This window comes from Chamaea fasciata, unplaced genomic scaffold (genome assembly GCF_029207755.1).
Source record: "Chamaea fasciata isolate MVZ Bird 193981 ecotype frontalis unplaced genomic scaffold, bChaFas1.0.hap1 SCAF_21, whole genome shotgun sequence".
NCBI classification, from domain to species: domain Eukaryota; kingdom Metazoa; phylum Chordata; class Aves; order Passeriformes; family Sylviidae; genus Chamaea; species Chamaea fasciata.
In genome coordinates, this window is record NW_027094106.1 from 11,180,274 (window position 1) to 11,206,727 (window position 26,454).

Sequence of the window (26,454 nt, forward strand, 5' to 3'; positions counted from 1 at the left end):
AGCTCTGTTCTTTGTCTTTATTTTTAGACCAGACCCTGCGACGCCGGCGTTGGCCTCTGAGCGCAGCTGAAGCACAGGGCCGAGGACACAGGCAAGCTTAGGAGACTGTGAGTAGCAGAATTGCTGGTTTCTGGCTGATGTGCTGCTAAGAGCACAGGGTCACGTTTAGTTCTCTTTATTGTAGCTGACGAGGAGACACCAGCCTGGTCACAGCAGGAATTTCCCCGAGGGAGAGGCAGCCTTCTTTGGGACCCGGCGTGGATGCACCTCCCCAGACATCTGAGAGATAAGTGGAGAGCTCAGAGCCGTAGAGGGCATGAAAGAAGAGTGTGGGGTCACTAGCAAGGTTTTTTGAGTCAGGTTTGAAGACAGGGATGTCTAAGCTGTGACCCCTTAGGTTTCATCCAGGGAGAGTCTCATTCTGGATCACAGTGCCGAGGTGTGCAGGGCAGAGCAGTCCTGGTGTGTGTTGTGTCTGTTGTGCACTCTGTGTCTTGGGTGTCTTGTGTGTGCTGTCTTTTCCCTTAGCCCTTCAGGGGCCTGTCAAAACCCCTGGCATCAGTCTTAGCATTTCTGATCTCTGTGCTCCTCAGCCAGGTGCCTTTGTCTCAGCTGCTCGGACACTCATCAGAATCCATCTCTCTTCACAAGCATCCAGTCCGATGCCTTTTCAGGTCTTGTTCTGAGCTGTATTGACAGCCGTGCACCGTCCTGATCCATTCCGGCGGGTTAGGTCTTGTGAGAATGCAAAGACAGGTCGAGGATTCTGACCGTAGGATTCTCGGGCATCCATCTCTGCATTTCTTGGGATAAGTCATCCCGATGGCATCTTGTTCCTGCAGGGTTCTCTGAGCCTGGCCAGCTCACCTTCCATCTTACCTCGGTCATCTCATTCCGAGTTCTCTGGACCCTCAGGGTCATTCTTCTTGCCAGAGTTTTCTGTCCCTGTTGCGTCCCCTCGTTTGTCCTGTGCTGTGTCACGGGTGTTGGTGTGTGTTTGGCCGGGAGCTGCTCTGCCTTGATGCTCAGTCTGGGTGTAGGGGTAATAGGATAATAGTGCTGGGGGCTTGAAATTTGTGATGTGGGGTGTAGTTAGACTGTAGAGGGTATTCCTAGATTGCCACAAGATGTCTGGAGCTGTCAAGGTATCCTGCAGCACTCTGACTTTTGTCCCAACTTTCTTTCAGATGCAGAGAGATGAAATCCGTGGCAGAGCCCCCCATCCTGGGTGAGGGGCTCCCCTGAGAAGATCGATCGCTATTCAAGGTGAGAGTCACATATTTCACATTTTTTGGCACTCCAGTGCAGGCCACCTGCGTTTACAGCTTCAAACAGGTGAGTCCCTTGGTAACCCCTGGGCAGCAGCTGGAGCCTGCTCCGGGCTGGGCTGCGGGAGCAAACACTTGTGGCTGACACAGCTCCACACTGGGGGTACTTGGGAAAACACCTGCCTTGTCCTGGATTGGTTTTTTTTTTGAGCTTTTGACAAGGTTTTAGTCATCACCTTGGTAAAAATAAATGGTAAGGACTGAAAACATGAGAGGCTGGCAGGTTATATGCACGAAAGACAACTTTTTTTTTCTTAAATATTTGTGCAACCTATATCTTAATTTTGAGACTCTTTTTTGGTCAACTTTATTGTAAAACCCCCTTATTTTCAAGTTAGCTGCTTCAATAATGAATTTGTTTTACAAATACCCGCTAATGTCCGAAGGTTAAAGCACTAACACCAACATCCCACCTCTTTTATTTTTGCAGCAAAATTTTATCTTTACTAAACTTGAAACTTGATGTTTTTGCAGGTAGTAAGTTAAAGAAGGTGTTTATCTGCCCATCACTGATAGTCAGGGTCATGAAGAAATTGCTCTAGTGTTCTAAAATAAATGCAGATTTTTAGGCCTCTCCCATTCTCTCTGACTAGCAGCATGTGAATTGATTTTTGATCTCCTTTCTGTTGGTGTCTGTGGGTTTTAAGCTGCATGGAGAAGGTGTCTGTGGACATGGCACCCAGGGAATGGTGCTGGGAAGGGCAGGATGGAAAGGAGCTGCTCAGGAATCCAGAGCAGCAGTGGAGTGGGAGCTGGTGCTGCTGCCTCAGTCACACCCTCCTGGACAGTCTGTGCAGTGATAATATTCCTACTTTCCCTCCTGAACCTGGGGTTGGAGGAGAACATGAGTCTTGGCATTGTTGGAAAGGGGAACTCCAGGGAAAAACTGCTGTTTGTGTCCTCAGAGAGCAGTGGGAAGAGCCTGGGAGAAATCCTGGCTGGCTGAGGGATCCTTGTGTCCCCTCAGGAATAAATCCCTGCGTCTCCTCAGACCTGCTGGTTTGCAGTAGAGTTTGGGCACCTTTCGCTGCAGCTGTGGTTCTTAATAACTGGAAGTCCATGGATTGCTGGGCGATTCCCATAAGTTCTCCTATTTTGTAGGAGCTGCACGGTGAGGTCAGCATTCTGATGGAGGCCCTGGCACAGCTGCCAAGGGCAAGGAACGTGGAGCATCCCGGGGCTTCTCCCACCCGAGTTTCTCCCGGAGCGTGCTGCGTGTCGTGCCGGATGTTTAACCCGGGTTTGGGGTGTTCTCCTGCAGTCCCAGCTCTGACTGCTGCCCCCGAGCCCCGGCCTTGCTCGGTCCCAGCACTGAACCTGGCAGGTGGGTGTGCTTTTCCAGCCCTTTAATCCCACGGGCAATCCCAGATTCCCGGAGCTCCCCGAGGCACAGCCTGGCCTCCCTCCCTGGGAGCTGCATTTCAGTCTGCCTGGACCAAGGCCATCCTGTTTGAGACTTTATTCCTGTTGCTTTTCCTCTTCCAGGTTGTGGGCAAAAAGGAGAGAGCCAGTAGGAAGTGAAGCCACTGGAAGGCCTTATCCCAGTCCAAGGTTGGATAGGAGTAACTGGACCTGTTGAATTCCCACTTCCCTTTAAATTAGAGCAGAGGAAGCAGATTTTAAATCATCATTCCATGAACTTTCACCAACTTCATGACTCTTGCAAAAGTTTTCAATGTTAGAAATTCCTGAGCTTGTTTTCCAGGCAGGCTTGGATTTGGATGTTATTCCTTCCTTTTATTTGAAGGAATAACTCTGATTTTCTCTCTGATTTTAGTAAGGGAATATTTATTTATTCCAATTTTCCATCCTAATTGGAATTTTTGCACCTTGTAGAGCACATTTCCAAGGAAATTTACCCAATTAATGTTGGTAAATCAGGAATTGTCCAGCACCATCTCCACAAAATTCTGTGAATTCCCAAGAAAACGTTGAAGTATTTATTTGCCATGATTCATCTCTTTGTAAAGTTCAATTTACTGCATTTTTAATTACATAAATGCCATTAAAACCTGAATCCAGGCCTAGCTGCTGTTCCTTGGACACAGGGGGCTGGTTCTTTCCTACCTTGGCACATTTGGGTGTTTGTCCAAAATGAGCTTCCCACTAAAATAGAATTTGTTTCCAAGCAAAAGTGGGAATTGTCTAGAAAACCTTCTGTTCTGGGGGGCACTGGGTTTGTTTCCCTTATTGCTGCATAATTGAGGAAAGCCATGGTGCTTTTTTAGGCAGTGGCAGGAGGTGAAAGCTGCATTTATTTAATTTTGTATTTTATTTCTTGTTATTTTTGTATTTTTATGCTCTTTTGTTGTGGTTTCTCATGTTGCGTTTTGTGGTTTTTCAAAGACTTTTTCTTCCGTTTTTTAATTTTTATATTTTTTTCTTTAGCTATTTATTTACTTGTTAAAACTACTTTTAGTTTTTTATTTTAATTTTTTGTTTAAATTTTTTTTCCACTTTTTTGTTACTTTGAAATTTTTTTTCTTTTGGTATTTTAATTTTATTTATTATTTTCTATGGTTTTGGTTTATTTTTTCATGTTTTCTTTGTTCCTTTTTTTTTTCCCCATACTCTTTCTTCCCCCGGGCGCCTGGGGGTTTGGCTGTTGGCAAGAAAGATGAGAAATGACCTCGGTGCCCGCTGGACGTAGAGAGCGCAGTTGGCAAAAGCTCTGTATTTTCTGCTCCATAAAACTCCTGAAGGGAGAAAGCTGTGACCACCGTGGTGCCGTTTTTTCCTTCCCAGCCCCGACCAGGTCTCCTCCTACCCGTGCACAGTGTTACCAGCAGCAGCCTGCTGTCCAGGCTGTCGAGGCGCATTTCAGAGGGAGCAATAAAAACAAAGTAGACGTTTTATTTTGAACTCTCCGACCCTGCTTGTTTATTAGCAAAGAACTCCAAAACAAAGCGAACAAAAAAAGAAAACCCACAAACTAAACTCCCCCGCAACCCACCAAAAAAAAACCATAGAGAAAGAGAAAACATGCCCATATTATTTGAATAAAGATTAAAACTTTACCCCTTAGAAAACCAGGCTCATTTAATTCAAATTAATTGTGTTTCTGATGTGTTAGGTTAATGAATTCATCTAGTGTAAAATATCGTTTAAAATATAAACAAACGAATTAAAAAATAATGAAAAAGAAAAATAACAAAAAGTATAGGATATGAAAAATAATATAAATAATAAATACACAATATATTATTACATACTACACCTTTTATAAATATATATAATATACATAATATAAACATCTATAATGTACATAATCATGATATTTAAATGAAATGTATTATTATTTATAACATTACATAATAAATAATAAATTATTTTATATATAACTTTCTATACTTAATATATATAATAAATATAATAGTATAATAAACATAATACATGATGTATAATGTACATAATATAAAAGCTGAATTGTAATGATTAATGTAAATATCAGAATCACAAAGATAAAAAATATTGAAATAGAGCCTGAACGAAAGGCTTTTTTGTTTCGGTCTGGTTGCTGGCAGGGTTCTCGCAGGTGTGCTCGGGGGTCTTTTGGGCCATTTATTCCGGAGGCTGTTCGGAAGGGCATTCCTGGGCACGTTCGTTTATGGCTCCGCTCCGCGCCGCCGCGCGGCAGTGCTGCCACCCTGTGGGCAGAGAGCGGTAGTGCAGCTGTCCCTCCCGCCCGTCCCGCCTGATCTGTGCGGCAATGCTGCCACCCTGTGGGCAAAGAGCGGTAGTGCAGCTGTCCCCCATGACCGTCCCGCCGGAGCCGTGCGGCAGTGCTGCCACCCTGTGGGCAAAGAGCGGTAGTGCAGCTGTCCCCCCCCGCCCGTCCCCGACGCGCGTGGCAGCCCCGCATTGTGAGCTCGGGGGCGGCGCTGCCGCCCGCCCGCCCGCAGCTCGGGGCCGAAAGGGAGGGAAAAAGGCAAGGAGCCCGGGCGCGTGGCAGCCGGCTGCCTGCGCGCGCCACCCGGACCCCGGAGCCGTCCGGGCGCGCTTTTCCGCGGCGTCTGCGGGTGTGCGGACACGGGATGGGGGCGCAGCGGCGCCGCGGGCGGCAGTCCATTGAGTCAGGCGCTTGTGTGAGCGGCCGAGGGGGCATTTTAGTGGGTTCCACTACCAAGATGGCGGCGAGACGCGAGGCGCCTGACCTTCTAAAAAGGGCGGCCAAAAGGGCGGGAAAAATAAGGACCCTATAGGTGTTTATGCAGCTGCCTGCACAAAACCCCGACTACGGCGCCGCCCGGGGGCAATTTTCCGCGGCGTTTCCAGGTGTGGGGACACGGGCCGTGTGCTCAGTCGCGCCGCGTCCGCGTTCAGATTCGTTGATTTAGTCAGGCGTCTGCGTAAACACCTGGCGGAGGCCTATGCCGAGCCGCAAAGAACATGGCGGCCGGGACGGAAGTGGCCTCAGGAGCAACCAAGATGGCGGCAAGGGAAAGCGGAAGTCACACGTCGCCCCTCACAAAATGGCGCCGAAGCGCGAGGCGCCCGACCTTCCAAAAAAGGCGGCCAAAAGGGCGGGAAAAAATAAGGACCCTATAGGCATTTAGCCAGACGCCTGCACAAAAACCCCGACTACGGCGCTGCCCGGGCGCAATTTTCCGCGGCGTTTCCAGGTGTGCCGACACGGGCCGTGTGCTCAGTCGCGACGCGCTTGCGTTCGGATTCGTGGATTTAGTCAGGCGTCTGTGTAAACACCTGGCGGAGGCCTATGCCGAGCCACAAAGAACATGGCGGCCGGGACGGAAGTGGCCTCAGGAGCAACCAAGATGGCGGCAAGGAAAAGCGGAAGTCACGCGTCGCCCCTCACAAAATGGCGCCGAGGCGCGAGGCGCCCGACCTTCCAAAAAGGGCGGCCAAAAGGGCGGGAAAAAATAAGGACCCTGTAGGCGTTTACGCAGATGCCTGCACAAAAACCCCGACTACAGCGCCGCCCGGGCGCAATTTTCCGCGGCGTTTCCAGGTGTGCAGACACCGGCCATGTGCTCATCCGCGCCGCCTCCGGGTTCGGATTCGTGGATTTAGTCAGGCGTCTGTGTAAACACCTGCCGGGGGCCTTAGCGGTGCCGCAAAAAAGATGCCGGCGGGACCGGAAGTGGCCTCAGACGCAACCAAGATGGCGGCAAGGAAGGGCGGAATGCTCGTGGGGCTCATCGCGGCCGAAAATCACCGAGTGCAGCTCACACCCTGCAATGGCAAAAGCTGTTTTATTAAAACTCAGCCGAGAATTTTCCTCTTATTTCCAGGTCACAGGATATACTGAGCCTGAGAGGGATCCTAAAATCTGACTCTCAAGCAGACGGACCGTTTGAGAATCGAACTCAGCACCTTGGCATTACCCGGACTCTGCTCCAAGCAGCTGAACCAATCTCTGCATTATGGGGATGGACCTCCATAGGATGGCAACGCTTGGCCCCACTAAGGTAAGTGCAGTGCCGCCTTCTCTGCCAAAGCTGCTTCACACAGCAGCCCCTGGAATGGCTCGAGGGCAGAACTGGCTGGCAGGTCACGACAGCACAAAGCTCTTCCAGTGACGCTGATTTCCTGTCCTTTCCAGGATTTACTCAACAGCTGCCGTAAAAGTACTTACACAAAGTCTCTTTCTGGGCGGAAAGGAGCAGGACAAGTCCTGAGGCTTCCCTTCTTCCACGGCCAAAGTTCTGGAGAGAGGCAGGGCCGGTCCCACCCGCACAGGGGCGTTTCCTGCAGGTGAGTGTTGCCGGGCCAAACTGATGGCAGCTGCTGAGGCCGGGGCTGCTTTTCTGGCCGGAGGCCTCCGTGCCCCCCCGTGCCGCCTGCAGTGTCCCTCGGTGTTTCCTGCAGGTGTCCCGGGTGCCCGGAGGCGCAGGGAGGAAGGAGGCCGGCAGCCCCAGCGGGGCCAGCAGCCCTGGGATGATGTGCAGGGGAGGAGCTGTGCCTGCGGGGCCCCGCCCGTGGCAGCGGCGGCCAAACGCAGGGCCCGGGGCCGGGCTCGGGGCTGGCACGGACACGGCCCCGGGGCTGCCGCGGCTCCTCGGCCAGGGGCTGCTCCCACCGGGCACGGGGAGATGCTGCAGCCCGGACAGAGGCACCCACAGCCCAAGAGCTCCCCAGGGAACAGCTGGCATTGCCCGGGAACGGCGGCTCGGGCTGTCTGCAGAGGGGCTCAGACAGCAATTCCCACCTCCCGGAGCTCCCACACAGTTGCCAGGGATGTCCTGGCCACCCCAAATCCCCTCCCTTTCAGCCTGAGGACATCACCCATCGGCAGCATTAAAGCCAAGGTGCTCCTCCCTCACAGAAATTAAATCCAGAGCAACGGCCCTCGGAGATGCCTCAAAATCAAAGGTTTGAGTGGGATGGAGTTTCGTTTGGATGAAGTCTGGACTTTTCCAGGGAGCCAGCCGGAGTGCAGAAGTGATGGAAAGCTTTTGCAGGTGGGTCCCACTGGAGGTGTGCTGAAGGCAGGGATGGGCATCCCTTGCCTGAGGGAAAGGCACTTGCAGAGGCCACTGCTGGGGCTCGGAAAGGAGCTGAGCTCCTGCAGGGAGCTGTGTCCTCCCGAGGGCACAGGGGCTGCCTCAGCACAGGCCGGCCAGTGCCTTCTCCTGCTCTGAAACATCACCTGGAGCCCGAGCTCAGGGGGTGGCTGAATTCCAGGGAAATCTGACAGGTGACCCCCAGGGGATGAGGGTTAGAATTAACCAAATCTATGGAATAGAAACCTATCCTGTCCCCATCCTGCTGAGCTTCCTTGGAAGCTCTGCTAGTTCCTGACACATCTGGCATTCAAGCAGCAGCTCTGCGTGGGAATATCCATGCTCTGTGAGGCACTGTGAGGTTATTGCAGCAGGAACTGAGCAGGGAATTCGGGGCCGTGGGTATAATTCATCTAAACTAGCAAAGGTGACAGTGAACCCCAAATCTGGGCACCACACAGAGAACAATCTTTGTGCTGCCCTGTCAGCTCAAGCCCCTGGGCTGGGAAGTTTTGGGAGTCAAACATATGGAATGATAAAAGTCACAGCAACTGGTGTCACCCCGAGGGACAGTCCAAGTCCCAGACAATTCCTCTGCAGTCCCCTGGGGGGGAAAACACCCTCTGTCTGCCAGGAGCCCTGACTCTGTTTCTCCTATCAGCTGTGTTGGGCTTTAAGAACTTGAAATAACTTTGAAGCCAAAGAAATCACCTTTTCCTTCTGGTTTGATTGTGTTTTTTTGTTGTTTTTTTTTTTTTTTTCTTTCAGGTGCTGGACTTGCTTCTGTGGATGTGTGCTGAGCTCTGGCTGCAGGGGACTGTCAGGCCTGAATGGCTGTGAGTTTGTGTTCTTCTCGCTGGGGAAGCAGAAATAATTATTAATTAGACTGCAGAAATGTTTTCAGAAACCTTTCCCCTTTCCTGCCCTTTGCTGGTGGATCTTCTCTTTCTGCCTTTGACTTTACAAAGCTGTTCCCTGATGTCAATTCCCCTGCCTGAATTCCTTGCAGCTCCTAGCTGGGAAAAACTGGGATGATGTCCTAGGGATGTTCTTAGGGGAGGACAGAGGTGAGATTTTTGCCTGTATTTTTCTAATATTTTCTAAAATTTCAGGGAGCTGCTCCTGCTCCTGCCCCTAATCCTGCTGCTGCTGCACAAGTGGAGCCTTGTCAGCGAAGACCTGCATCTGCAGGAGGCCCCGCAGGCCCTGGCTGGGAAGTGCCAAAACAAAGAAGTGATCAGTAAGTGCTGAACTGCTTCCAGGAGGGCATATTTTGTTGCAGCCGTTACAGACCAACCGTGTGGTGCTGGTGACTTTGTGTGAGTTGCTTTATTAAAGCCAATCGTTGGTAAGGGTTTTGAGCCTGCCTTGGAGAGCACTTGGAGCTCTGGGTGCCCCGGCTGTCCCCTAGGTGTCCCTGGGGTGCTCTGGCTGTCCCTGGGGTTGCCCTGGCTGTCCCCTAGGTGTCCCTGGAGTGCCCTGGCTGTCCCCTAGGTGTCCCTTGGGGTCCACGGGCTGTCCACTAGGTGTCCCTTGGGGGGACCTGACTGTCCCTGGGATGCCCTGGCTGTCCCCTAGGTGTCCCTTGGGGTCCACGGGCTGTCCACTAGGTGTCCCTTGGGGGGACCTGACTGTCCCTGGGATGCCCTGGCTGTCCCCTAGGTGTCCCTGGGGGTGCCCTGGCTGTCCCCTAGTTGTCCCTGGGGTGCCCTGGCTGTCTCTTAGGTGTCCCTGGGGGTGCCCTGGCTGTCCCCTAGGTGTCCCAGGGCTGCCCTGGCTGTCTTTTAGGTGTCCCTGGGGGTGCCCTGACTGTCCCCTAGGGGTACCTTGTCTGTCCCTGGGGGGGCCCTGGCTGTCTTCCTAGGTGTCCCTGGGGGGCCCTGGCTGTCCCCTAGGTGTCCTTGGGGTGCCTTGCTGTCCCCAAGGCGTCCCTGGGGTGCCCTGGCTGTCCCTGGGGGTCCCTGGGGTTGCCTTCCCTGTCCCCTAGGTGTCCCTGGGGTGCCCTGGCTATCCCCTCGGTGTCCCTGGGGGTGCCCTGGGTGTTCCCTAGGTGTCCCTGGGGGTGCCCTGGCTGTCCCTTAGGTGTCCCTGGGGGTTCCCTGGCTATCTGTGGGGTGCCGTGGCTGCCTCTGGGGTGCCCTTGATGTCCCCTAGGTGTCCCTGGGGTGCCCTGAGTGTCCCTGTGGGTGCCCTGGCTGTCCCCTAGGTGTCCCTGGGGTGCCCTGGCTGTCCTTTAGGTGTCCCTGGGAGTGCCCTGGCTGTCCCCTAGGTGTCCCTGGGGGTGCCCTGGGTGTCCCTGTGGGTGCCCTGGCTGTCCCCTAGGTGTCCCTGGGGTCCCCTGGGTGTCCCCGGGGGTGCCCTGTCTGTTCCTGTGGTGCCCTGGCTGTCTTCTTGGTGTCCCTGGGGGGCCCTGGCTGTCCCCTAGGTGTCCCTGGGGTTCCCTGGCTGTCCCTGGGGTGCCCAGGCTTTCCTATAGGTGTCCCTGGGGGTGCCCTGGCTGTCCCCTAGGTGTCCCAGGGCTGCCCTGGCTGTCCCATAGGTGTCCCTGGGGGTGCCCTGGCTGTTCCTTAGGGGTCCCTGGGGGTGCCCTGGCTATCCCTTAGGTGTCCCTGGGGGTTCCCTGGCTATCTGTGGGGTGCCGTGGCTGCCTCTGGGGTGCCCTTGATGTCCCCTAGGTGTCCCTGGGGTGCCCTGAGTGTCCCTGTGGGTGCCCTGGCTGTCCCCTAGGTGTCCCTGGGGTGCCCTGGCTGTCCTTTAGGTGTCCCTGGGGGTGCCCTGGCTGTCCCCTAGGTGTCCCTGCCTCGCTCGTATCCTCGACTCCGCCTCCGGCGCCATGGTGACACCCCTCCCAGTCTGGACCAGTGTGGCCACACCCCCTCCCCTGGGGCCATTAGACCCATCCCAGTACAGACCAGTAAGGCACCGTGTGCCCACCATCGACCCCCACACGCCTGCCAGTTCGTCCCAGTCCACTCCCCGTCCATCCCAGTTCTCTCTGATCACCCTCCCAGTGCTCCCAGTCCATCCCAGTCCCGCAGGTGCTGGTGCTTGTGGCTTGATGAGCTGGTGCCTGTCCGCAACGTGGAGCGGGTCAAATGAGGCCTCAGGGGGAGGGGGGGGCGGATTTTGGGGGGTCCTGGGGGTCCCGAGTTGTCCTGGAGGGGTTTGGGGGGTCTGCGGGGAGTCTCAAGGGGCTGCTGTGGGTGTTTTTCGGGGATCTTCGGGAGGTTTGGGCGGCCCATTTGAGGCATCAAAGGAACCTGAGGAGGGTTTTGCGGGCTCCTGGAGGTCGGGGGGGCCCTGGGGGTGGTTTGGGGGGCACTGGGGGGTTCCAGCCCGTGACCCCCCCCCGTTTTTGACCCCCCCCCCCCCCCCGAGCTGTTTCGGTCTCATCGACGCCCTCCTGAAGCCCAAGGGGGGGTGGGCGCTGGGCCCCCCCCGCTGCCCCCTCCCCCTGCCACCCCCGCGACGCCCTGCAGGTGAGGGACCCCCAAAAAACCCCCAAAACCTCTACCCGGACCCCAAATTCACCCCTGAGGCCCCAAAAAACCCCCAAACCCCTCCCCATGAACCCCAAATCCACCCCTGGGACCCCCCAAAACCTCCCCAGGACCCCAGATCCACCCCGGGACCCCCAAATCCATCCCTTGGACCCCCAAAAACCCCCAAATCCATCCCTGGGACCCCCCAAAACCTCCCTTCAAACCCCAAATTCACCCCTCGGACCTCCAGAATCCTTCCACAGGACCCCTCAGGGGTCGTTCCCCACGAAAAAGTGCGGGAAACGTGAGGGGAGAAGAAGGGCGGGATCAAGTGGAGGGGATCAATGGAATTTTGGGGGGGGTCAGCGACGCTGAGGAAGGATCAATGGAATATTGGGGGGGCATCAATGACATTGGGGGGGTCAGTGACACTCGGGTGGGGATCAATGATGCTGTGGGGGGGTCGATATCAGCTCGAGGGGCGGCCATGGGTTTTTGGGGGGCCGCAACGCAGGCATCCGTGCTGGGTTTGGAGCGGGGGGGCCCCTTCAACCTCTGGGGGGGCCCTGGCTGTCCCCTGGCTGTACCTGGGGGTGCCCTGGCTGTCCCCTAGGTGTCCCTGGGGATGCCCTGGAGTCCCTGGGGGTGCCCTGGCTGTCCCTGGGGGTCCCTGGCTGTCCCCTAGGTGTCCCTGGGGTGCCCTGGCTGTCCCCTAGGTGTCCTTGGGGTGCCTTGCTGTCCCCAAGGCGTCCCTGGGGTGCCCTGGCTGTCCCCTAGGTGTCCCTGAGGGTGCCCTGTCTGTCCCTGGGGGTCCCTGGCTGTCCCATAGGTGTCCCTAGGGGTGCCTTGTCTGTCCCTGGGGGGGCCCTGGGTGTACCCTGGTGTCCCTGGGAGGGCTCTGGCTGTCCCTGGTGTGCCCTAGCTGTCCCCTACGTGTCCCTGGGGGTGCCCTGGGTGTCCCTGAGGTGCTCTAGGGGTGCCCCGGCTGTCCCTGGGGGTGCCAAGGCTGTCCCCTAGGGGTCCCTGGGGGTACCCTGGCTGTCCCTGGGGTGCCCTGGCTGTCCCCTAGGTGTCCCTGGGGTGCCGTGGCTGTCCCCTTGGTGTCCCTGGGGGTGCCCTGGCTGTCCCATAGGTGTCCCTGGAGGTGCCCTGGATGTCCCCTTGGTGTCCCTGGGGGTGCCCTGGGTGTCCCTGGGGTGCCCTGCCTTTCCCCGAGGTGTCCCTGGGGGTGCCCTGGCTGTCCTTGGGGTGCTCTGGCTGTCCCCTAGGTGTCCCTGGAGTGCCCTGACTGTCCCCTAGGTGTCCCTGGGGGTTCCCTGGCTGTCCCCTAGTTGTCCCTGGGGGAGCCCTGGCTGACCCTAGGGTGCCCTGCCTGTCCCCTAGGTGTCCCTGGGAGTGCCCTGGCTATCACCTAGGTGTCCCTGGGGGTCCCTGGCTGTCCCCTAGTTGTCCCTGGGGGAGCCCTGGCTGTCCCTGGTGTGCCCTAGCTGTCCCCTACGTGTCCCTGGGGGTGCCCTGGGTGTCCCTGAGGTGCTCTAGGGGTGCCCCGGCTGTCCCTGGGGGTGCCAAGGCTGTCCCCTAGGGGTCCCTGGGGGTACCCTGGCTGTCCCTGGGGTGCCCTGGCTGTCCCCTAGGTGTCCCTGGGGTGCCGTGGCTGTCCCCTTGGTGTCCCTGGGGGTGCCCTGGCTGTCCCATAGGTGTCCCTGGAGGTGCCCTGGATGTCCCCTTGGTGTCCCTGGGGGTGCCCTGGGTGTCCCTGGGGTGCCCTGCCTTTCCCCGAGGTGTCCCTGGGGGTGCCCTGGCTGTCCTTGGGGTGCTCTGGCTGTCCCCTAGGTGTCCCTGGAGTGCCCTCACTGTCCCCTAGGTGTCCCTGGGGGTTCCCTGGCTGTCCCCTAGTTGTCCCTGGGGGAGCCCTGGCTGACCCTAGGGTGCCCTGCCTGTCCCCTAGGTGTCCCTGGGAGTGCCCTGGCTATCACCTAGGTGTCCCTGGGGGTCCCTGGCTGTCCCCTAGTTGTCCCTGGGGGAGCCCTGGCTGTCCCAAGGGTGCCCTGCCTGTCCCCTAGGTGTCCCTGGGGGTGCCCTGGCTGTCCCTGGTGTGCCCTAGCTGTCCCCTACGTGTCCCTGGGGGTGCCCTGGGTGTCCCTGAGGTGCTCTAGGGGTGCCCCGGCTGTCCCTGGGGGTGCCCAGGCTGTCCCCTAGGGGTCCCTGGGGGTACCCTGGCTGTCCCTGGGGTGCCCTGGCTGTCCCCTAGGTGTCCCTGGGGTGCCGTGGCTGTCCCCTTGGTGTCCCTGGGGGTGACCTCCCTGTCCCCTAGGTGTCCCTGGAGGTGCCCTGGCTGTCCCATAGGTGTCCCTGGAGGTGCCCTGGATGTCCCCTTGGTGTCCCTGGGGGTGCCCTGGGTGTCCCTGGGGTGCCCTGGCTGTCCCCTAGGTGTCCCCGGGGATGCCCTGGCTATCCCTGGGGGCGCCCTGGCTGTCCCTGGGGTGCCCTAGCTGTCCCCTAGGTGTCCCTGGGGGTGCCCTGGCTGTCCCCTTGGTGTCCCTGGGGTACCCTGGCTGTCCCTTATGTGTCCCTGGGGGTGCCCAGGGTGTCCCTGGGGTGCCTTGCTGTCCCCTAGGTGTCCCTGGGGGTGCCCTGCCTTTCCCCGAGGTGTCCCTGGGGGTGCCCTGGCAGTCCTTGGGGTGCTCTGGCTGTCCCCTAGGTGTCCCTGGAGTGCCCTGACTGTCCACTAGGTGTCCCTGGGGGTCCCTGGCTGTCCCGTAGTTGTCCCTGGGGGAGCCCTGGCTGTCCCAAGGGTGCCCTGCCTGTCCCCTAGGTGTCCCTGGGAGTGCCCTGGCTGTCCCCTAGGTGTCCCTGGGGGTGCCCTGGGTGTCCCTCTGGGTGCCCTGGCTGTCCCCTAGGTGTCCCTGGGGTCCCCTGGGTGTCCCCGGGGGTGCCCTGGCTGTTCCTGTGGTGCCCTGGCTGTCTTCTAGGTGTCCCTGGGGGGCCCTGGCTGTCCCCTAGGTGTCCCTGGGGTTCCCTGGCTGTCCCTGGGGTGCCCAGGCTTTCCTATAGGTGTCCCTGGGGGTGCCCTGGCTGTCCCCTAGGTGTCCCAGGGCTGCCCTGGCTGTCCCATAGGTGTCCCTGGGGGTGCCCTGGCTGTTCCTTAGGTGTCCCTGGGGGGGCCCTGGCTGTCCCTTAGGTGTCCCTGGGGGTTCCCTGGCTATCTGTGGGGTGCCGTGGCTGCCTCTGGGGTGCCCTTGATGTCCCCTAGGTGTCCCTGGGGTGCCCTGAGTGTCCCTGTGGGTGCCCTGGCTGTCCCCTAGGTGTCCCTGGGGTGCCCTGGCTGTCCTTTAGGTGTCCCTGGGGGTGCCCTGGCTGTCCCCTAGGTGTCCCTGCCTCGCTCGTATCCTCGACTCCGCCTCCGGCGCCATGGTGACACCCCTCCCAGTCTGGACCGGTGTGGCCACACCCCCTCCCCTGGGGCCATTAGACCCATCCCAGTACAGACCAGTAAGGCACTGTGTGCCCACCATGGACCCCCACACGCCTGCCAGTTCGTCCCAGTCCACTCCCCGTCCATCCCAGTTCTCTCTGATCACCCTCCCAGTGCTCCCAGTCCATCCCAGTCCCGCAGGTGCTGGTGCTTGTGGCTTGATGAGCTGGTGCCTGTCCGCAACGTGGAGCGGTTCAAATGAGGCCTCAGGGGGAGGGGGGGGCGGATTTTGGGGGGTCCTGGGGGTCCCGAGTTGTCCTGGAGGGGTTTGGGGGGTCTGCGGGGAGTCTCAAGGGGCTGCTGTGGGTGTTTTTCGGGGATCTTCGGGAGGTTTGGGCGGCCCATTTGAGGCATCAAAGGAACCTGAGGAGGGTTTTGCGGGCTCCTGGAGGTCGGGGGGGCCCTGGGGGTGGTTTGGGGGGCACTGGGGGGTTCCAGCCCGTGACCCCCCCCCCGTTTTTGACCCCCCCCCCCCCCCCGAGCTGTTTCGGTCTCATCGACGCCCTCCTGAAGCCCAAGGGGGGGTGGGCGCTGGGCCCCCCCCGCTGCCCCCTCCCCCTGCCACCCCCGCGACGCCCTGCAGGTGAGGGACCCCCAAAAACCCCTCCCCAGACCCCAAATTCACCCCTGGGACCCCAAAAAACCCCCAAAACCTCTCCCCGGACCCCAAATTCACCCCTGAGGCCCCAAAAAACCCCCAAACCCCTCCCCATGAACCCCAAATCCACCCCTGGGACCCCCCAAAACCTCCCCAGGACCCCAGATCCACCCCGGGACCCCCAAATCCATCCCTTGGACCCCCAAAAACCCCCAAATCCATCCCTGGGACCCCCCAAAACCTCCCTTCAAACCCCAAATTCACCCCTCGGACCTCCAGAATCCTTCCACAGGACCCCTCAGGGGTCGTTCCCCACGAAAAAGTGCGGGAAACGTGAGGGGAGAAAAAGGGCGGAAAACGTGAGGGGAGAAAAAGGGCGGGATCAAGTGGAGGGGATCAATGGAATTTTGGGGGGGGTCAGCGACGCTGAGGAAGGATCAATGGAATATTGGGGGGGCATCAATGACATTGGGGGGGTCAGTGACACTCGGGTGGGGATCAATGATGCTGTGGGGGGGTCGATATCAGCTCGAGGGGCGGCCATGGGTTTTTGGGGGGCCGCAACGCAGGCATCCGTGCTGGGTTTGGAGCGGGGGGGCCCCTTCAACCTCTGGGGGGGCCCTGGCTGTCCCCTAGGTGTCCCTGGGGATGCCCTGGAGTCCCTGGGGGTGCCCTGGCTGTCCCTGGGGGTCCCTGGCTGTCCCCTAGGTGTCCCTGGGGTGCCCTGGCTTTCCCTGGGGTGCCCTGGCTGTCCCCTAGGTGTCCTTGGGGTGCCTTGCTGTCCCCAAGGCGTCCCTGGGGTGCCCTGGCTGTCCCCTAGGTGTCCCTGGGGGTGCCCTGGCTGTCCCTTAGATGTCCCTGGGGGTGCCCTGGCTCTCCTTGGGGTGCCCTGCCTGTCCCCTAGGTGTCCCTGGGGGTGCCCTGCCTGTCCCCGAGGTGTCCCTGGGGGTGCCCTGGCTGTCCTTGGGGTGCTCTGGCTGTCCCCTAGGTGTCCCTGGAGTGCCCTGACTGTCCCCTAGGTGTCCCTGGGGGTTCCCTGGCTGTCCCCTAGTTGTCCCTGGGGGAGCCCTGGCTGACCCTAGGGTGCCCTGCCTGTCCCCTAGGTGTCCCTGGGAGTGCCCTGGCTGTCACCTAGGTGTCCCTGGGGGTCCCTGGCTGTCCCCTAGTTGTCCCTGGGGGAGCCCTGGCTGTCCCAAGGGTGCCCTCCCTGTCCCCTAGGTGTCCCTGGGAGTGCCCTGGCTGTCCCCTAGGTGTCCCTGGGGGTGCCCTGGGTGTCCCTGTGGGTGCCCTGGCTGTCCCCTAGGTGTCCCTGGGGTCCCCTGGGTGTCCCCGGGGGTGCCCTGTCTGTTCCTGTGGTGCCCTGGCTGTCTTCTTGGTGTCCCTGGGGGGCCCTGGCTGTCCCCTAGGTGTCCCTGGGGTTCCCTGGCTGTCCCTGGGGTGCCCAGGCTTTCCTAAAGGTGTCCCTGGGGGTGCCCTGGCTGTCCCCTAGGTGTCCCAGGGCTGCCCTGGCTGTCCCATAGGTGTCCCTGGGGGTGCCCTGGCTGTTCCTTAGGGGTCCCTGGGGGTGCCCTGGCTATCCCTTAGGTGTCCCTGGGGGTTCCCTGGCTATCTTTGGGGTGCCGTGGCTGCCTCTGGGGTGCCCTTGATGTCCCCTAGGTGTCCCTGGGGTGCCCTGAGTGTCCCTGTGGGTGCCCTGGCTGTCCCCTAGGTGTCCCTGGGGTGCCCTGGCTGTCCTTTAGGTGTCCCTGGGGGTGCCCTGGCTGTCCCCTAGGTGTCCCTGCCTCGCTCGTATCCTCGACTCCGCCTCCGGCGCCATGGTGACACCCCTCCCAGTCTGGACCAGTGTGGCCACACCCCCTCCCCTGGGGCCATTAGACCCATCCCAGTACAGACCAGTAAGGCACCGTGTGCCCACCATCGACCCCCACACGCCTGCCAGTTCGTCCCAGTCCACTCCGCGTCCATCCCAGTTCTCTCTGATCACCCTCCCAGTGCTCCCAGTCCATCCCAGTCCCGCAGGTGCTGGTGCTTGTGGCTTGATGAGCTGGTGCCTGTCCGCAACGTGGAGCGGGTCAAATGAGGCCTCAGGGGGAGGGGGGGGCGGATTTTGGGGGGTCCTGGGGGTCCCGAGTTGTCCTGGAGGGGTTTGGGGGGTCTGCGGGGAGTCTCAAGGGGCTGCTGTGGGTGTTTTTCGGGGATCTTCGGGAGGTTTGGGCGGCCCATTTGAGGCATCAAAGGAACCTGAGGAGGGTTTTGCGGGCTCCTGGAGGTCGGGGGGGCCCTGGGGGTGGTTTGGGGGGCACTGGGGGGTTCCAGCCCGTGACCCCCCCCCGTTTTTGAACCCCCCCCCCCCCCGAGCTGTTTCGGTCTCATCGACGCCCTCCTGAAGCCCAAGGGGGGGTGGGCGCTGGGCCCCCCCCCGCTGCCCCCTCCCCCTGCCACCCCCCGCGACGCCCTGCAGGTGAGGGACCCCCAAAAAACCCCCAAAACCTCTACCCGGACCCCAAATTCACCCCTGAGGCCCCAAAAAACCCCCAAACCCCTCCCCATGAACCCCAAATCCACCCCTGGGACCCCCCAAAACCTCCCCAGGACCCCAGATCCACCCCGGGACCCCCAAATCCATCCCTTGGACCCCCAAAAACCCCCAAATCCATCCCTGGGACCCCCCAAAACCTCCCTTCAAACCCCAAATTCACCCCTCGGACCTCCAGAATCCTTCCACAGGACCCCTCAGGGGTCGTTCCCCACGAAAAAGTGCGGGAAACGTGAGGGGAGAAGAAGGGCGGGATCAAGTGGAGGGGATCAATGGAATTTTGGGGGGGGTCAGCGACGCTGAGGAAGGATCAATGGAATATTGGGGGGGCATCAATGACATTGGGGGGGGTCAGTGACACTCGGGTGGGGATCAATGATGCTGTGGGGGGGTCGATATCAGCTCGAGGGGCGGCCATGGGTTTTTGGGGGGCCGCAACGCAGGCATCCGTGCTGGGTTTGGAGCGGGGGGGCCCCTTCAACCTCTGGGGGGGCCCTGGCTGTCCCCTGGCTGTACCTGGGGGTGCCCTGGCTGTCCCCTAGGTGTCCCTGGGGATGCCCTGGAGTCCCTGGGGTGCCCTGGCTGTCCCTGGGGGTCCCTGGCTGTCCCCTAGGTGTCCCTGGGGTGCCCTGGCTGTCCCCTAGGTGTCCTTGGGGTGCCTTGCTGTCCCCAAGGCGTCCCTGGGGTGCCCTGGCTGTCCCCTAGGTGTCCCTGAGGGTGCCCTGGCTGTCCCTGGGGGTCCCTGGCTGTCCCATAGGTGTCCCTAGGGGTGCCTTGTCTGTCCCTGGGGGGGCCCTGGGTGTACCCTGGTGTCCCTGGGAGGGCCCTGGCTGTCCCTGGTGTGCCCTAGCTGTCCCCTACGTGTCCCTGGGGGTGCCCTGGGTGTCCCTGAGGTGCTCTAGGGGTGCCCCGGCTGTCCCTGGGGGTGCCAAGGCTGTCCCCTAGGGGTCCCTGGGGGTACCCTGGCTGTCCCTGGGGTGCCCTGGCTGTCCCCTAGGTGTCCCTGGGGTGCCGTGGCTGTCCCCTTGGTGTCCCTGGGGGTGCCCTGGCTGTCCCATAGGTGTCCCTGGAGGTGCCCTGGATGTCCCCTTGGTGTCCCTGGGGGTGCCCTGGGTGTCCCTGGGGTGCCCTGCCTTTCCCCGAGGTGTCCCTGGGGGTGCCCTGGCTGTCCTTGGGGTGCTCTGGCTGTCCCCTAGGTGTCCCTGGAGTGCCCTGACTGTCCCCTAGGTGTCCCTGGGGGTTCCCTGGCTGTCCCCTAGTTGTCCCTGGGGGAGCCCTGGCTGACCCTAGGGTGCCCTGCCTGTCCCCTAGGTGTCCCTGGGAGTGCCCTGGCTATCACCTAGGTGTCCCTGGGGGTCCCTGGCTGTCCCCTAGTTGTCCCTGGGGGAGCCCTGGCTGTCCCAAGGGTGCCCTGCCTGTCCCCTAGGTGTCCCTGGGGGTGCCCTGGCTGTCCCTGGTGTGCCCTAGCTGTCCCCTACGTGTCCCTGGGGGTGCCCTGGGTGTCCCTGAGGTGCTCTAGGGGTGCCCCGGCTGTCCCTGGGGGTGCCCAGGCTGTCCCCTAGGGGTCCCTGGGGGTACCCTGGCTGTCCCTGGGGTGCCCTGGCTGTCCCCTTAGTGTCCCTGGGGTGCCGTGGATGTCCCCTTGGTGTCCCTGGGGGTGACCTCCCTGTCCCCTAGGTGTCCCTGGAGGTGCCCTGGCTGTCCCATAGGTGTCCCTGGAGGTGCCCTGGATGTCCCCTTGGTGTCCCTGGGGGTGCCCTGGGTGTCCCTGGGGTGCCCTGGCTGTCCCCTAGGTGTCCCCGGGGATGCCCTGGCTATCCCTGGGGGCGCCCTGGCTGTCCCTGGGGTGCCCTAGCTGTCCCCTAGGTGTCCCTGGGGGTGCCCTGGCTGTCCCCTTGGTGTCCCTGGGGTACCCTGGCTGTCCCTTATGTGTCCCTGGGGGTGCCCAGGGTGTCCCTGGGGTGCCTTGCTGTCCCCTAGGTGTCCCTGGGGGTGCCCTGCCTTTCCCCGAGGTGTCCCTGGGGGTGCCCTGGCAGTCCTTGGGGTGCTCTGGCTGTCCCCTAGGTGTCCCTGGAGTGCCCTGACTGTCCACTAGGTGTCCCTGGGGGTCCCTGGCTGTCCCGTAGTTGTCCCTGGGGGAGCCCTGGCTGTCCCAAGGGTGCCCTGCCTGTCCCCTAGGTGTCCCTGGGAGTGCCCTGGCTGTCCCCTAGGTGTCCCTGGGGGTGCCCTGGGTGTCCCTCTGGGTGCCCTGGCTGTCCCCTAGGTGTCCCTGGGGTCCCCTGGGTGTCCCCGGGGGTGCCCTGGCTGTTCCTGTGGTGCCCTGGCTGTCTTCTAGGTGTCCCTGGGGGGCCCTGGCTGTCCCCTAGGTGTCCCTGGGGTTCCCTGGCTGTCCCTGGGGTGCCCAGGCTTTCCTATAGGTGTCCCTGGGGGTGCCCTGGCTGTCCCCTAGGTGTCCCAGGGCTGCCCTGGCTGTCCCATAGGTGTCCCTGGGGGTGCCCTGGCTGTTCCTTAGGTGTCCCTGGGGGTGCCCTGGCTGTCCCTTAGGTGTCCCTGGGGGTTCCCTGGCTATCTGTGGGGTGCCGTGGCTGCCTCTGGGGTGCCCTTGATGTCCCCTAGGTGTCCCTGGGGTGCCCTGAGTGTCCCTGTGGGTGCCCTGGCTGTCCCCTAGGTGTCCCTGGGGTGCCCTGGCTGTCCTTTAGGTGTCCCTGGGGGTGCCCTGGCTGTCCCCTAGGTGTCCCTGCCTCGCTCGTATCCTCGACTCCGCCTCCGGCGCCATGGTGACACCCCTCCCAGTCTGGACCGGTGTGGCCACACCCCCTCCCCTGGGGCCATTAGACCCATCCCAGTACAGACCAGTAAGGCACCGTGTGCCCACCATGGACCCCCACACGCCTGCCAGTTCGTCCCAGTCCACTCCCCGTCCATCCCAGTTCTCTCTGATCACCCTCCCAGTGCTCCCAGTCCATCCCAGTCCCGCAGGTGCTGGTGCTTGTGGCTTGATGAGCTGGTGCCTGTCCGCAACGTGGAGCGGGTCAAATGAGGCCTCAGGGGGAGGGGGGGGGCGGATTTTGGGGGGTCCTGGGGGTCCCGAGTTGTCCTGGAGGGGTTTGGGGGGTCTGCGGGGAGTCTCAAGGGGCTGCTGTGGGTGTTTTTCGGGGATCTTCGGGAGGTTTGGGCGGCCCATTTGAGGCATCAAAGGAACCTGAGGAGGGTTTTGCGGGCTCCTGGAGGTCGGGGGGGCTCTGGGGGTGGTTTGGGGGGCACTGGGGGGTTCCAGCCCGTGACCCCCCCCCGTTTTTGACCCCCCCCCCCCCCGAGCTATTTCGGTCTCATCGACGCCCTCCTGAAGCCCAAGGGGGGGTGGGCGCTGGGCCCCCCCCCGCTGCCCCCTCCCCCTGCCACCCCCGCGACGCCCTGCAGGTGAGGGACCCCCAAAAACCCCTCCCCAGACCCCAAATTCACCCCTGGGACCCCAAAAAACCCCCAAAACCTCTCCCCGGACCCCAAATTCACCCCTGAGGCCCCAAAAAACCCCCAAACCCCTCCCCATGAACCCCAAATCCACCCCTGGGACCCCCCAAAACCTCCCCAGGACCCCAGATCCACCCCGGGACCCCCAAATCCATCCCTTGGACCCCCAAAAACCCCCAAATCCATCCCTGGGACCCCCCAAAACCTCCCTTCAAACCCCAAATTCACCCCTCGGACCTCCAGAATCCTTCCACAGGACCCCTCAGGGGTCGTTCCCCACGAAAAAGTGCGGGAAACGTGAGGGGAGAAAAAGGGCGGGAAACGTGAGGGGAGAAAAAGGGCGGGATCAAGTGGAGGGGATCAATGGAATTTTGGGGGGGGTCAGCGACGCTGAGGAAGGATCAATGGAATATTGGGGGGGCATCAATGACATTGGGGGGGTCAGTGACACTCGGGTGGGGATCAATGATGCTGTGGGGGGGTCGATATCAGCTCGAGGGGCGGCCATGGGTTTTTGGGGGGCCGCAACGCAGGCATCCGTGCTGGGTTTGGAGCGGGGGGGCCCCTTCAACCTCTGGGGGGGCCCTGGCTGTCCCCTGGCTGTACCTGGGGGTGCCCTGGCTGTCCCCTAGGTGTCCCTGGGGATGCCCTGGAGTCCCTGGGGGTGCCCTGGCTGTCCCTGGGGGTCCCTGGCTGTCCCCTAGGTGTCCCTGGGGTGCCCTGGCTTTCCCTGGGGTGCCCTGGCTGTCCCCTAGGTGTCCTTGGGGTGCCTTGCTGTCCCCAAGGCGTCCCTGGGGTGCCCTGGCTGTCCCCTAGGTGTCCCTGGGGGTGCCCTGGCTGTCCCTTAGATGTCCCTGGGGGTGCCCTGGCTCTCCTTGGGGTGCCCTGCCTGTCCCCTAGGTGTCCCTGGGGGTGCCCTGCCTGTCCCCGAGGTGTCCCTGGGGGTGCCCTGGCTGTCCTTGGGGTGCTCTGGCTGTCCCCTAGGTGTCCCTGGAGTGCCCTGACTGTCCCCTAGGTGTCCCTGGGAGTGCCCTGGCTGTCACCTAGGTGTCCCTGGGGGTCCCTGGCTGTCCCCTAGTTGTCCCTGGGGGAGCCCTGGCTGTCCCAAGGGTGCCCTCCCTGTCCCCTAGGTGTCCCTGGGAGTGCCCTGGCTGTCCCCTAGGTGTCCCTGGGGGTGCCCTGGGTGTCCCTGTGGGTGCCCTGGCTGTCCCCTAGGTGTCCCTGGGGTCCCCTGGGTGTCCCCGGGGGTGCCCTGTCTGTTCCTGTGGTACCCTGGCTGTCTTCTTGGTGTCCCTGGGGGGCCCTGGCTGTCCCCTAGGTGTCCCTGGGGTTCCCTGGCTGTCCCTGGGGTGCCCAGGCTTTCCTATAGGTGTCCCTGGGGGTGCCCTGGCTGTCCCCTAGGTGTCCCAGGGCTGCCCTGGCTGTCCCATAGGTGTCCCTGGGGGTGCCCTGGCTGTTCCTTAGGGGTCCCTGGGGGTGCCCTGGCTATCCCTTAGGTGTCCCTGGGGGTTCCCTGGCTATCTTTGGGGTGCCGTGGCTGCCTCTGGGGTGCCCTTGATGTCCCCTAGGTGTCCCTGGGGTGCCCTGAGTGTCCCTGTGGGTGCCCTGGCTGTCCCCTAGGTGTCCCTGGGGTGCCCTGGCTGTCCTTTAGGTGTCCCTGGGGGTGCCCTGGCTGTCCCCTAGGTGTCCCTGCCTCGCTCGTATCCTCGACTCCGCCTCCGGCGCCATGGTGACACCCCTCCCAGTCTGGACCAGTGTGGCCACACCCCCTCCCCTGGGGCCATTAGACCCATCCCAGTACAGACCAGTAAGGCACCGTGTGCCCACCATCGACCCCCACACGCCTGCCAGTTCGTCCCAGTCCACTCCGCGTCCATCCCAGTTCTCTCTGATCACCCTCCCAGTGCTCCCAGTCCATCCCAGTCCCGCAGGTGCTGGTGCTTGTGGCTTGATGAGCTGGTGCCTGTCCGCAACGTGGAGCGGGTCAAATGAGGCCTCAGGGGGAGGGGGGGGCGGATTTTGGGGGGTCCTGGGGGTCCCGAGTTGTCCTGGAGGGGTTTGGGGGGTCTGCGGGGAGTCTCAAGGGGCTGCTGTGGGTGTTTTTCGGGGATCTTCGGGAGGTTTGGGCGGCCCATTTGAGGCATCAAAGGAACCTGAGGAGGGTTTTGCGGGCTCCTGGAGGTCGGGGGGGCCCTGGGGGTGGTTTGGGGGGCACTGGGGGGTTCCAGCCCGTGACCCCCCCCCGTTTTTGACCCCCCCCCCCCCCCCGAGCTGTTTCGGTCTCATCGACGCCCTCCTGAAGCCCAAGGGGGGGTGGGCGCTGGGCCCCCCCCGCTGCCCCCTCCCCCTGCCACCCCCCGCGACGCCCTGCAGGTGAGGGACCCCCAAAAAACCCCCAAAACCTCTACCCGGACCCCAAATTCACCCCTGAGGCCCCAAAAAACCCCCAAACCCCTCCCCATGAACCCCAAATCCACCCCTGGGACCCCCCAAAACCTCCCCAGGACCCCAGATCCACCCCGGGACCCCCAAATCCATCCCTTGGACCCCCAAAAACCCCCAAATCCATCCCTGGGACCCCCCAAAACCTCCCTTCAAACCCCAAATTCACCCCTCGGACCTCCAGAATCCTTCCACAGGACCCCTCAGGGGTCGTTCCCCACGAAAAAGTGCGGGAAACGTGAGGGGAGAAAAAGGGCGGGAAACGTGAGGGGAGAAAAAGGGCGGGATCAAGTGGAGGGGATCAATGGAATTTTGGGGGGGGTCAGCGACGCTGAGGAAGGATCAATGGAATATTGGGGGGGCATCAATGACATTGGGGGGGTCAGTGACACTCGGGTGGGGATCAATGATGCTGTGGGGGGGTCGATATCAGCTCGAGGGGCGGCCATGGGTTTTTGGGGGGCCGCAACGCAGGCATCCGTGCTGGGTTTGGAGCGGGGGGGCCCCTTCAACCTCTGGGGGGGCCCTGGCTGTCCCCTGGCTGTACCTGGGGGTGCCCTGGCTGTCCCCTAGGTGTCCCTGGGGATGCCCTGGAGTCCCTGGGGGTGCCCTGGCTGTCCCTGGGGGTCCCTGGCTGTCCCCTAGGTGTCCCTGGGGTGCCCTGGCTTTCCCTGGGGTGCCCTGGCTGTCCCCTAGGTGTCCTTGGGGTGCCTTGCTGTCCCCAAGGCGTCCCTGGGGTGCCCTGGCTGTCCCCTAGGTGTCCCTGAGGGTGCCCTGGCTGTCCCTGGGGGTCCCTGGCTGTCCCATAGGTGTCCCTAGGGGTGCCTTGTCTGTCCCTGGGGGGGCCCTGGGTGTACCCTGGTGTCCCTGGGAGGGCCCTGGCTGTCCCTGGTGTGCCCTAGCTGTCCCCTACGTGTCCCTGGGGGTGCCCTGGGTGTCCCTGAGGTGCTCTAGGGGTGCCCCGGCTGTCCCTGGGGGTGCCAAGGCTGTCCCCTAGGGGTCCCTGGGGGTACCCTGGCTGTCCCTGGGGTGCCCTGGCTGTCCCCTAGGTGTCCCTGGGGTGCCGTGGCTGTCCCCTTGGTGTCCCTGGGGGTGCCCTGGCTATCCCATAGGTGTCCCTGGAGGTGCCCTGGATGTCCCCTTGGTGTCCCTGGGGGTGCCCTGGGTGTCCCTGGGGTGCCCTGCCTTTCCCCGAGGTGTCCCTGGGGGTGCCCTGGCTGTCCTTGGGGTGCTCTGGCTGTCCCCTAGGTGTCCCTGGAGTGCCCTGACTGTCCCCTAGGTGTCCCTGGGGGTTCCCTGGCTGTCCCCTAGTTGTCCCTGGGGGAGCCCTGGCTGTCCCAAGGGTGCCCTGCCTGTCCCCTAGGTGTCCCTGGGGGTGCCCTGGCTGTCCCTGGTGTGCCCTAGCTGTCCCCTACGTGTCCCTGGGGGTGCCCTGGGTGTCCCTGAGGTGCTCTAGGGGTGCCCCGGCTGTCCCTGGGGGTGCCCAGGCTGTCCCCTAGGGGTCCCTGGGGGTACCCTGGCTGTCCCTGGGGTGCCCTGGCTGTCCCCTAGGTGTCCCTGGGGTGCCGTGGCTGTCCCCTTGGTGTCCCTGGGGGTGACCTCCCTGTCCCCTAGGTGTCCCTGGAGGTGCCCTGGCTGTCCCATAGGTGTCCCTGGAGGTGCCCTGGATGTCCCCTTGGTGTCCCTGGGGGTGCCCTGGGTGTCCCTGGGGTGCCCTGGCTGTCCCCTAGGTGTCCCCGGGGATGCCCTGGCTATCCCTGGGGGCGCCCTGGCTGTCCCTGGGGTGCCCTAGCTGTCCCCTAGGTGTCCCTGGGGGTGCCCTGGCTGTCCCCTTGGTGTCCCTGGGGTACCCTGGCTGTCCCTTATGTGTCCCTGGGGGTGCCCAGGGTGTCCCTGGGGTGCCTTGCTGTCCCCTAGGTGTCCCTGGGGGTGCCCTGCCTTTCCCCGAGGTGTCCCTGGGGTGCCCTGGCAGTCCTTGGGGTGCTCTGGCTGTCCCCTAGGTGTCCCTGGAGTGCCCTGACTGTCCACTAGGTGTCCCTGGGGGTCCCTGGCTGTCCCGTAGTTGTCCCTGGGGGAGCCCTGGCTGTCCCAAGGGTGCCCTGCCTGTCCCCTAGGTGTCCCTGGGAGTGCCCTGGCTGTCCCCTAGGTGTCCCTGGGGGTTCCCTGGGTGTCCCTCTGGGTGCCCTGGCTGTCCCCTAGGTGTCCCTGGGGTCCCCTGGGTGTCCCCGGGGGTGCCCTGGCTGTTCCTGTGGTGCCCTGGCTGTCTTCTAGGTGTCCCTGGGGGGCCCTGGCTGTCCCCTAGGTGTCCCTGGGGTTCCCTGGCTGTCCCTGGGGTGCCCAGGCTTTCCTATAGGTGTCCCTGGGGGTGCCCTGGCTGTCCCCTAGGTGTCCCAGGGCTGCCCTGGCTGTCCCATAGGTGTCCCTGGGGGTGCCCTGGCTGTTCCTTAGGTGTCCCTGGGGGTGCCCTGGCTGTCCCTTAGGTGTCCCTGGGGGTTCCCTGGCTATCTGTGGGGTGCCGTGGCTGCCTCTGGGGTGCCCTTGATGTCCCCTAGGTGTCCCTGGGGTGCCCTGAGTGTCCCTGTGGGTGCCCTGGCTGTCCCCTAGGTGTCCCTGGGGTGCCCTGGCTGTCCTTTAGGTGTCCCTGGGGTGCCCTGGCTG

The 26,454-nt window shown here is 61.7% G+C and overlaps 2 long non-coding RNA genes across 3 annotated transcripts; both read left to right on the forward strand.

Moving 5' to 3' along the window:
* The first annotated feature begins 1,013 nt into the window (after positions 1-1,013).
* On the forward strand, positions 1,014-3,655 carry LOC136300036 (uncharacterized). Its single transcript, XR_010723612.1, has 3 exons — positions 1,014-1,266; positions 2,430-2,652; positions 2,814-3,655. It is a non-coding gene; the product is annotated as an uncharacterized lncRNA (long non-coding RNA).
* A 2,800-nt stretch (positions 3,656-6,455) lies between these two features.
* LOC136299951 (uncharacterized) lies at positions 6,456-9,049 on the forward strand. Of its 2 annotated transcripts, none has more exons than XR_010723597.1 (5): positions 6,456-6,757; positions 6,892-7,043; positions 7,158-7,750; positions 8,561-8,628; positions 8,905-9,049. It is a non-coding gene; the product is annotated as an uncharacterized lncRNA (long non-coding RNA). The 2 variants fall into 2 exon arrangements; XR_010723598.1 differs by having other exon boundaries at positions 7,615-7,750.
* Positions 9,050-26,454: the final 17,405 nt, after the last annotated feature.